Source organism: Urtica dioica, chromosome 8 (assembly GCF_054948205.1).
Source record: "Urtica dioica subsp. dioica isolate 48M chromosome 8, U.dioica_male_clone48M_v1_H2, whole genome shotgun sequence".
Taxonomy (NCBI): Eukaryota; Viridiplantae; Streptophyta; class Magnoliopsida; order Rosales; family Urticaceae; genus Urtica; species Urtica dioica.
This window is the reverse complement of record NC_142763.1, coordinates 9,609,720-9,620,514: the sequence shown is the minus strand read 5'-3', so window position 1 is coordinate 9,620,514 and position 10,795 is coordinate 9,609,720. Positions and strand designations below refer to the sequence as shown.

Genomic DNA, 10,795 nt, shown 5'->3' with positions numbered 1-10,795 from the left:
CTCTATCTCTCTCTCACCCCTTCTTTGCCCACCCTGGATATACCTCCCATCCAAACGTTAACATATATGAATGCATAATACAAAAAAATTTAAAATTAGAATCAGAAGTGGCTTAACATTTCATTATTCAAAACAATGCATAAACGCAAGCTTTTTTCTTCTTAAACTGTTACAGAGATATAATGAAACTTGAAGAAAGCAAACAAGAATGGGTCAAACCGCCTTTCAAAATAGATTTGTTACTATCCACATACTCTCTCTCTCGGTTCTATTATTATAGGTACTATCATAACATTAAGTCCAACATCAGATATTTCTCATAACAATACAAAAATATTTTCAGACATGTTTTCTTTGTAGAATCTCGCAATCAAAACCAACTCATTAAAAGAGTTGTTGTTATATACTTCCTGAACTTTCATTTATCTACATAGATTAATTAAAAAAAAAATTAAGAACAAGCTAATGAATCCTGAGCAAGCCACGTCGCTTTGGGCAGCTGTATTTTCTTTCCTCTCTTATACGCTTGACATTTGTCTATATATATAAATACAGCTGTTTTTTGCTCATAAAAAACGCATTATTGCGAAATTCTTCCTTATTATAACGTGGCAAATGTTATTACATGTCTGTTACTTGTCAGCAGCTGCTAAACACAAGCAAGGTGGTACAATCACGATCTCTCCAATTCTTAACTTAGTCATTAGTCATTGCATGTTATGCTTTTTCAGCCAGATGTCTCCCTCTACGATAACAAGTTTTATTTAACGGCGTTCACTATATGTAATAACAGTTACTACAATTATCAATTATGTGTTTCTGATTTTTTCTTTCTAAATCTCGTATAGTTAATAATTAATATTTATTTTTTAATTGAGCTGTATTAGCCTGAATCCAGGAAAGAGAGCATTCAAGGACTTTTACGTTTCAATTTTTTGTTATGTAGTATCATAAATTGCACGTGTTTGATTATTCTTTGTATAATACATGCATGTATGATTTCAATTATTTATGGGTAAGCTTTCATTTCTGAATATTTTAAATAAAAAAGTGTGTTATAAACTACTATAGCGTAAAAAAACAAGTAATTCTAAAACCCATTTGTTAAACTACCATTAATCAATTTAAACAGCAAACAAAAAACAAAACTATGATAAACTGTCATTAACACTTATCAACAATTATATGGAGAAAGAAAATTAATTAAATATTAATTAAGTTAAGAAACTGCCATGTAAATAATTTATTATTTTATTTATTTTTTAATTTAAAACCGGTCAAAAGGTATTTTTGACCCTTTCGATTAGTTCATAAGTTGAGTAACGAATTTTCAATTATCAATCGAACGTTGGCTGTTAAAATAAAATTTCAATGATTGAAGAAGGCTATTCAACTGCAGTGCTAAATAAAATTATTACAAAATTATACAATACAGATTGCAATTATGTTGGTAGTCCTAATTCATGATTTCATCATAATAATTTGAGTTTTTACCTACGTGCGTCAAAATTGGCCAAGCGCAAACGCACCTGCAAAATGAACGCTCTTATTAATTTTATCATCGAAATTAACATTTTTGAAGTAGTATTTGTGTCTTTCGCTCATTCAATTATTTTGTATACTCTTATCATTGTTATCACTTTAATTTTTTTTTTATACAGTACCATGTAATTGTATACTAAAATATGTAGACTGAAATTGTATAATTGTGTAATATATATACTAAAGAGTGTATATTGAATGTATTAATATCCTAAATATTTCAAAAAAAAAAAAGAAAAACATTATAATGTTTTGAAAGAAGCGTATAAGCGTTAGTATTGTAATTTTCCCACTTATTACACATTTTTGTTGAAAATGGGCCTTAGTGCATATAGGTCAGGTCATGATATAATATGTTATCTATTATGCAGTGATTGTATATTATATACGTAGTGTATTGTAGGTCAGGTCTCTCTCTCTCTCTCTCCCTCTTCTCACTTCGTCTCTCTCCTCTCCCCTCTCTCATCTTCTTCTTCCTCATTTTGCTTCCGCCATTTTATTTTTCCAGAATATGAGTTTATAGTTTCAAGCCGAAAACGACATAACATGGACAAACGGCATGTCATTTTCAGAGAAAATCAAACGAAATAACATGGAAAAACGACTTTCATGAGTTCGTCGGCCGTTTTCCCGGCGAAAACGACACCGCCGGCGAAAATCGGGGAATTTCGGCGACATTTAAATCCATGTTTGCAAGTATACCCCTTGATAAAAAGGCATTATAAAAAGTTATATCCCTCAAAAACACTCTCCCAGAAAGATAAAGACTTAAAAAACAACTTAATTTGCATTCAGTCCCATATACATTCTTCCAATTAGTCGTATAATGTTTGTGGCGACATTAACTGTAATCGTCCAAAGTTACAATAGCTGGTAAGATTATTGAAGAATGATATTGGCTTTCACCAAATAAGACACACTTGATTTCATCACATCGTTCCTACAAAAGGGTTTTTCCGGTCACCACCATTCCAAAAGGGCTTTTCGGTCACCACCGTCCTCCAATTCTAGGGTTTTGAATCTGCAGAAATTACATATAATCCATACATAGATATATATGTTATTTTGCTTATATTTTGTTTTTTGTTATATATAGCTAATAATGTAGGTTTAGGGTTTGCAATAAACGGGAAGTTATTTTTGCTTCTAATAAATAAAAAATGTACATAATGAGACTTCAAATTTCTTCTTCTTCTTTTTAATAATTATGACATCAGACATCAAAACACCCTTTTACGATAAAAACGTGTCGAAACACTTGCCACTAAATAGATTCCAGCTCTTAGAAACATTCCAATGTATGCACACTGATACAGATGGTATTGAAAAGAACATCTCAAAATTACATATACAACACTTAAACTAAGCCAAACAAAGCTTTTGTTTTGTAGTTGCTAAAAAAAATACTAGTTCATAACAGAACTCATATGTTATTTGTATGGGTGAATTATTTCTTCAGATATATCTTAACAGTGGAATAAATATACGGATTGCAATAATCTGTCAGGATAAAGTAAAATAAAAAGGTATTCAAAACATTAAATGGAAAGAGTGGATTTTCAAAACTAGCTTTCGGTAGGAAAATCACGCATCAGAAATACGAAATGAACTTGATCATCGATACACTCATAATCAAATGAGAATCTGTAAATTGTATGCCACGCTGAAATTAGAGGTCAGCCCTAGAAATATACATATACATAAAAAACCCTAGAGATGTATGTAGATCGGCAAAATTTTAAAATCAATGCGTCTGTAATAAAAGCAAAAGATTAACTCTACTATCATAAAAATACCCCACGAACAATATAACACAGTAAATAAAAAAAATAAAAAAAATTTAGATTAAAAAACACCAGGTTATACCAGAGGGACTTTAGGTGATAATGTTGTATATCAAAGTGACGACGACAGAAAGATAGAGAGCACGAATGAGTGAGATGCTATAGCTTCCATGCATTTCAAATCATCTGTGCTCTCTATCTTCTGTCAGCATCTATAAACATACACCCCAATGTCTCCTTTAATTAACACAAACATAAATATAATATGTATATATATATTATTATATATATATATAAAGGAGAATCCGGAATCACTATTCACGCAGACTCATATTACTGTTAAGTCTACAGTACACTTAAAAAATTTGACAAAAATACCCTTTAAAAGTCTCATAATTACATGGCATGCCAATGTCATTCTGATTAAAATATTACAACTACTCCTAAAAGAAAAAAAAAATCACAAAAATGCCACTCTGACTTAGAATATTCTGGAATACAAACCGACATCCACATATGACAGTTTTAAATCGTTGGAGCTGCCCGAAGTAAATTAATTGTCTGGAATTCTCCAGATATTTGCATTGCAAAAATCATCAACAGCTATTTCATGAAATTTCTGGAAAGTTTTTCATTTCTTTCCAAGCGGCCTATATATTCCATGCTCCTTCACCGAAGAAATCGACACCAACTTCTGCTCTTTCGTCTTCAAAACTACAATCAGACCAATACAACAAATTCAGCCATTGTACATCAATATGTAACAATCTGACCACAATCAATTTCTATTTGTTGTGTTTAACTTCATTTTTTAATCTTTTGTTCATTCTTTTACTTTTTTTTTTTTTACTTTTGTTCATTCTTTTACTTTTTTTTGTTCATTCTCTTTGTTCAGTCTCACTTTTCCTCCATCACCACACGTAACAAAATCAGACCTGATCGGCGAGGTAACGTTCACCCGTGGATCAGTTCGAACCACCACTTGAAGTTGAAGATGCGGCAATGGCAGTCCTCAAAGCCGAGTGTATGTGATCCGCAATACTCAGCCTAAGATAGTAAATAAGCCGGAAGATCTAGACCTTCAACTTCGACATCAGCGCAGAACTAATCTTGACGAACATGGGGAAATGATCAAGTAAATTAGAACAGTCTGGAGAAAAAGTGTATATTTCAGAATAGAACAAAAAAAATACAATCGAGAACAATAAGAGAAAGAAAGAAAAGCTGGACTCATGAGAGATCGAGTATCGCACAAAAAAAATAGATTAATTAAATTGTTTTGATAGGAAAGGATTACCAGAAGATCCTACTTGATGAAGTTCAGAAGATCTTCCCCTTAAAAAAATAATGGAGCATCTGTCAACAAATTGGAAATATATAAGCTTTATTTTTATTAGTCTTTCTATAGAAAATTGCTTAATACTAATACCCAGATAAGTGTTTTACCATGAAAAAATAAAATAAAAAAATCCCTCCATAATATTTCCAAAAAAATGTTAGCAGAACTTAAATCACAACATCATCAAAATGAGACCTGATCGGCGAAGTAGCCTTCACCCGTGGATGGAGAAGTGGTGGTCTCATTCTTTTCGTTGATGAGAGGCTGGGATTTTTTGGGAAAAGTTTTTTGCATCAGAAAGAAAGAAATATTTTTCTTATAACAAGTTAAATACTTATTTTTCTTATTTTGGGCAAATGAAACAAAAAAAGAAAACCCTACAGAGAATAAAAAAGTAGAGGTATAACTACTGAAAAATAATACGTTTGAGATGCGATTACCGGTTCAAATAAATCGAATACGAACTGTCTGATACCGAGACCGATACCATAGACGTTTCACCGCATCCACATATTTCTACTATGTCCGAGACTATGGCGTGCATATGTATTTTTGGTGGTAGTAAAAAATGGAGGTTTCGCCATTGACGATCGGTATAGAGAGAGAGGGGGAAGCGGCTGTGAAAAGAGAAATGCAGAGGAGATAATGGGGTAGTAGGGTTTCAGATGGGCTTTATAAAAGCCCACTATTCTTTTTTAAAAGAAAGCCCACTAGAATAATACACATTTGTAGAGCAATTTTAATAAAAACACACAAAAATATAGCATCATAGACTGTATTTGCAACTTTGCATATTGTCTTCGATGTAGTTTCTCTTATATTTACAATGATGTTATTGATCTATTTCGTATATATTTTGTATCAACTATCTCAAATTACATGTAAAAAACAATAAAGAAAAAGGTGTAGAAGCTAAATATTTATTTATAATTAGAAATGTGTATTTTATAAAAAAAAAAAAAAATTGTGATTTTCAATAATAATACAAATATTAACTATGAAGAAAATTTCCTTACTTAGATGTATATATAATCTATATTTGCAATTTTGTATTTATTCTCTATTTGATTTTTAGAAATAGGATTTGTAATATGGTAATTATTGTATATGTGTATATAATTTTTTTCATTGAAGTAAAATAAAATATAACATTGGTACAATTTGAGTTGTACAATTCAGTCATTATAAATAAGGAAAAATGGCATGAACTAGCCAATTCAAACTATGGCTTTTGCAAAATAGCCATAGTTTCATTAGGTTAACCAAAATAGCCATTACTCTCATCCCTGGACTAAATTAATCCTGCCTGGATTAAATTTAATCCCGATATTTTGTGTGGATTAAATTTAATCCTGCCTGGATTAATAATCGCAGCTTGGCTATTTTGCTTATACTTGATAAACTTTGGCTATTTTGCAAATCCTTAAGTTCTATTTGGCCATTTAGCCGCTTGACCCCTTGAAAGGAAAAAATAAAAAGGTCCAGTCAAACCTATGTGTAATTGTGTGTTTTAGTCTTGCTCTTAATACAAAATTTCTCTCTTTCCTAAATAACAAGTTTCAAAGCACAAAAAGGACACCATGCATGATTGCCAGTATGAGTGGGATGCAATAATGGTGGGATGCAGAACATTCAACGAATTATTTTTTGTTTCAGCCATGAACTCAAATTATTAGTTTAAATTTTATATATATATATATATATATATATATATATATATATATATATATCAAAATTTAAAAGCAGATTCATATATGAAGACAAAAGTCCCAATAGGACATATTTTTAACTGTAAATGTGTGAGTTGTCTATGCTTCTACTCGAGCATGATCAACTTTTTGTTTGCTCAACTTGCTCTCCATATATTTATTGTTTTGCGTTCATAGGCTCACAATTTTTTTTTTTTTTAATATAAGCTTATTGTTTCTCACGAATTAACAAGTAATAAAAGACAATTTAAAATAATGATTGCATAACCACAAGTTTCCCTATAAACATAGACTTCATCCACAACAAGTTTTCATATCTTTCAACAAACACAGAAGTTAATAACATCACTGCGCTTCTCATCTCTCTCTCTCTCTCTCCCACTCTCTAAATTTGCCTATATCAAGTATCAACCACAAAAAGTTAATATCACCGCTAGAAGCATTTAAAAAAAATATTACCGCTACTCTCTCCCTCTCGCTTGATGTATATATATATATATATATATATATATACAAGCAAAATGCCCGCGCGTTGCTTGATGTCTTTTAACAGTAAATTATTGAAATAATAAAAAAAAATTAATGATGAACATGACGTCAAATAACTTACTAATTGTTAAGATTACATCAATAATATTTCATACATATATTTACATATCTTAATTTATAATGACTGAATTGTACAACTCAAATTGTACCAATGTTATATTTTATTTTACTTCAATGAAAAAAATTATATACACATATACAATAATTACCATATTACAAATCCTATTTCTAAAAATCAAATAGAGAATAAATACAAAATTGCAAATATAGATTATATATACATCTAAGTAAGGAAATTTTCTTCATAGTTAATATTTGTATTATTATTGAAAATCACAATTTTTTTTTTTTTTTATAAAATACACATTTCTAATTATAAATAAATATTTAGCTTCTACACCTTTTTCTTTATTGTTTTTTACATGTAATTTGAGATAGTTGATACAAAACATATACGAAATAGATCAATAACATCATTGTAAATATAAGAGAAACTACATCGAAGACAATATGCAAAGTTGCAAATACAGTCTATGATGCTATATTTTTGTGTGTTTTTATTAAAATTGCTCTACAAATGTGTATTATTCTAGTGGGCTTTCTTTTAAAAAAGAATAGTGGGCTTTTATAAAGCCCATCTGAAACCCTACTACCCCATTATCTCCTCTGCATTTCTCTTTTCACAGCCGCTTCCCCCTCTCTCTCTATACCGATCGTCAATGGCGAAACCTCCATTTTTTACTACCACCAAAAATACATATGCACGCCATAGTCTCGGACATAGTAGAAATATGTGGCTGCGGTGAAACGTCTATGGTATCGGTCTCGGTATCAGACAGTTCGTATTCGATTTATTTGAACCGGTAATCGCATCTCAAACGTATTATTTTTCAGTAGTTATACCTCTACTTTTTTATTCTCTGTAGGGTTCTCTTTTTTTGTTTCATTTGCCCAAAATAAGAAAAATAAGTATTTAACTTGTTATAAGAAAAATATTTCTTTCTTTCTGATGCAAAAAACTTTTCCCAAAAAATCCCAGCCTCTCATCAACGAAAAGAATGAGACCACCACTTCTCCATCCACGGGTGAAGGCTACTTCGCCGATCAGGTCTCATTTTGATGATGTTGTGATTTAAGTTCTGCTAACATTTTTTTGGAAATATTATGGAGGGATTTTTTTATTTTATTTTTTCATGGTAAAACACTTATCTGGGTATTAGTATTAAGCAATTTTCTATAGAAAGACTAATAAAAATAAAGCTTATATATTTCCAATTTGTTGACAGATGCTCCATTATTTTTTTAAGGGGAAGATCTTCTGAACTTCATCAAGTAGGATCTTCTGGTAATCCTTTCCCATCAAAACAATTTAATTAATCTATTTTTTTTGTGCGATACTCGATCTCTCATGAGTCCAGCTTTTCTTTCTTTCTCTTATTGTTCTCGATTGTATTTTTTTTGTTCTATTCTGAAATATACACTTTTTCTCCAGACTGTTCTAATTTACTTGATCATTTCCCCATGTTCGTCAAGATTAGTTCTGCGCTGATGTCGAAGTTGAAGGTCTAGATCTTCCGGCTTATTTACTATCTTAGGCTGAGTATTGCGGATCACATACACTCGGCTTCGAGGACTGCCATTGCCGCATCTTCAACTTCAAGTGGTGGTTCGAACTGATCCACGGGTGAACGTTACCTCGCCGATCAGGTCTGATTTTGTTACGTGTGGTGATGGAGGAAAAGTGAGACTGAACAAAGAGAATGAACAAAAAAAAGTAAAAGAATGAACAAAAGTAAAAAAAAAAAAAAAGTAAAAGAATGAACAAAAGATTAAAAAATGAAGTTAAACACAACAAATAGAAATTGATTGTGGTCAGATTGTTACATATTGATGTACAATGGCTGAATTTGTTGTATTGGTCTGATTGTAGTTTTGAAGACGAAAGAGCAGAAGTTGGTGTCGATTTCTTCGGTGAAGGAGCATGGAATATATAGGCCGCTTGGAAAGAAATGAAAAACTTTCCAGAAATTTCATGAAATAGCTGTTGATGATTTTTGCAATGCAAATATCTGGAGAATTCCAGACAATTAATTTACTTCGGGCAGCTCCAACGATTTAAAACTGTCATATGTGGATGTCGGTTTGTATTCCAGAATATTCTAAGTCAGAGTGGCATTTTTGTGATTTTTTTTTCTTTTAGGAGTAGTTGTAATATTTTAATCAGAATGACATTGGCATGCCATGTAATTATGAGACTTTTAAAGGGTATTTTTGTCAAATTTTTTAAGTGTACTGTAGACTTAACAGTAATATGAGTCTGCGTGAATAGTGATTCCGGATTCTCCTTTATATATATATAATAATATATATATACATATTATATTTATGTTTGTGTTAATTAAAGGAGACATTGGGGTGTATGTTTATAGATGCTGACAGAAGATAGAGAGCACAGATGATTTGAAATGCATGGAAGCTATAGCATCTCACTCATTCGTGCTCTCTATCTTTCTGTCGTCGTCACTTTGATATACAACATTATCACCTAAAGTCCCTCTGGTATAACCTGGTGTTTTTTAATCTAAATTTTTTTTATTTTTTTTATTTACTGTGTTATATTGTTCGTGGGGTATTTTTATGATAGTAGAGTTAATCTTTTGCTTTTATTACAGACGCATTGATTTTAAAATTTTGCCGATCTACATACATCTCTAGGGTTTTTTATGTATATGTATATTTCTAGGGCTGACCTCTAATTTCAGCGTGGCATACAATTTACAGATTCTCATTTGATTATGAGTGTATCGATGATCAAGTTCATTTCGTATTTCTGATGCGTGATTTTCCTACCGAAAGCTAGTTTTGAAAATCCACTCTTTCCATTTAATGTTTTGAATACCTTTTTATTTTACTTTATCCTGACAGATTATTGCAATCCGTATATTTATTCCACTGTTAAGATATATCTGAAGAAATAATTCACCCATACAAATAACATATGAGTTCTGTTATGAACTAGTATTTTTTTTCAGCAACTACAAAACAAAAGCTTTGTTTGGCTTAGTTTAAGTGTTGTATATGTAATTTTGAGATGTTCTTTTCAATACCATCTGTATCAGTGTGCATACATTGGAATGTTTCTAAGAGCTGGAATCTATTTAGTGGCAAGTGTTTCGACACGTTTTTATCGTAAAAGGGTGTTTTGATGTCTGATGTCATAATTATTAAAAAGAAGAAGAAGAAATTTGAAGTCTCATTATGTACATTTTTTATTTATTAGAAGCAAAAATAACTTCCCGTTTATTGCAAACCCTAAACCTACATTATTAGCTATATATAACAAAAAACAAAATATAAGCAAAATAACATATATATCTATGTATGGATTATATGTAATTTCTGCAGATTCAAAACCCTAGAATTGGAGGACGGTGGTGACCGAAAAGCCCTTTTGGAATGGTGGTGACCGGAAAAACCCTTTTGTAGGAACGATGTGATGAAATCAAGTGTGTCTTATTTGGTGAAAGCCAATATCATTCTTCAATAATCTTACCAGCTATTGTAACTTTGGACGATTACAGTTAATGTCGCCACAAACATTATACGACTAATTGGAAGAATGTATATGGGACTGAATGCAAATTAAGTTGTTTTTTAAGTCTTTATCTTTCTGGGAGAGTGTTTTTGAGGGATATAACTTTTTATAATGCCTTTTTATCAAGGGGTATACTTGCAAACATGGATTTAAATGTCGCCGAAATTCCCCGATTTTCGCCGGCGGTGTCGTTTTCGCCGGGAAAACGGCCGACGAACTCATGAAAGTCGTTTTTCCATGTTATTTCGTTTGATTTTCTCTGAAAATGACATGCCGT

General features: G+C 31.2%; 1 long non-coding RNA gene across 4 annotated transcripts; it reads left to right on the top strand.

Annotated features, from left to right (window-relative positions):
- The first annotated feature begins 7,653 nt into the window (after positions 1–7,653).
- Positions 7,654–9,202, top strand: LOC149387924 (uncharacterized). 4 transcript variants are annotated; one of them, XR_016300916.1, is made up of 4 exons: positions 7,654–7,786; positions 8,210–8,268; positions 8,416–8,630; positions 8,854–9,202. It is a non-coding gene; the product is annotated as an uncharacterized LOC149387924 (long non-coding RNA). The 4 variants fall into 4 exon arrangements; XR_016300917.1 differs by lacking the exon at positions 7,654–7,786 and having other exon boundaries at positions 7,866–8,268; positions 8,462–8,630; XR_016300915.1 differs by lacking the exon at positions 7,654–7,786 and having other exon boundaries at positions 7,866–8,268; positions 8,457–8,630.
- Positions 9,203–10,795: the final 1,593 nt, after the last annotated feature.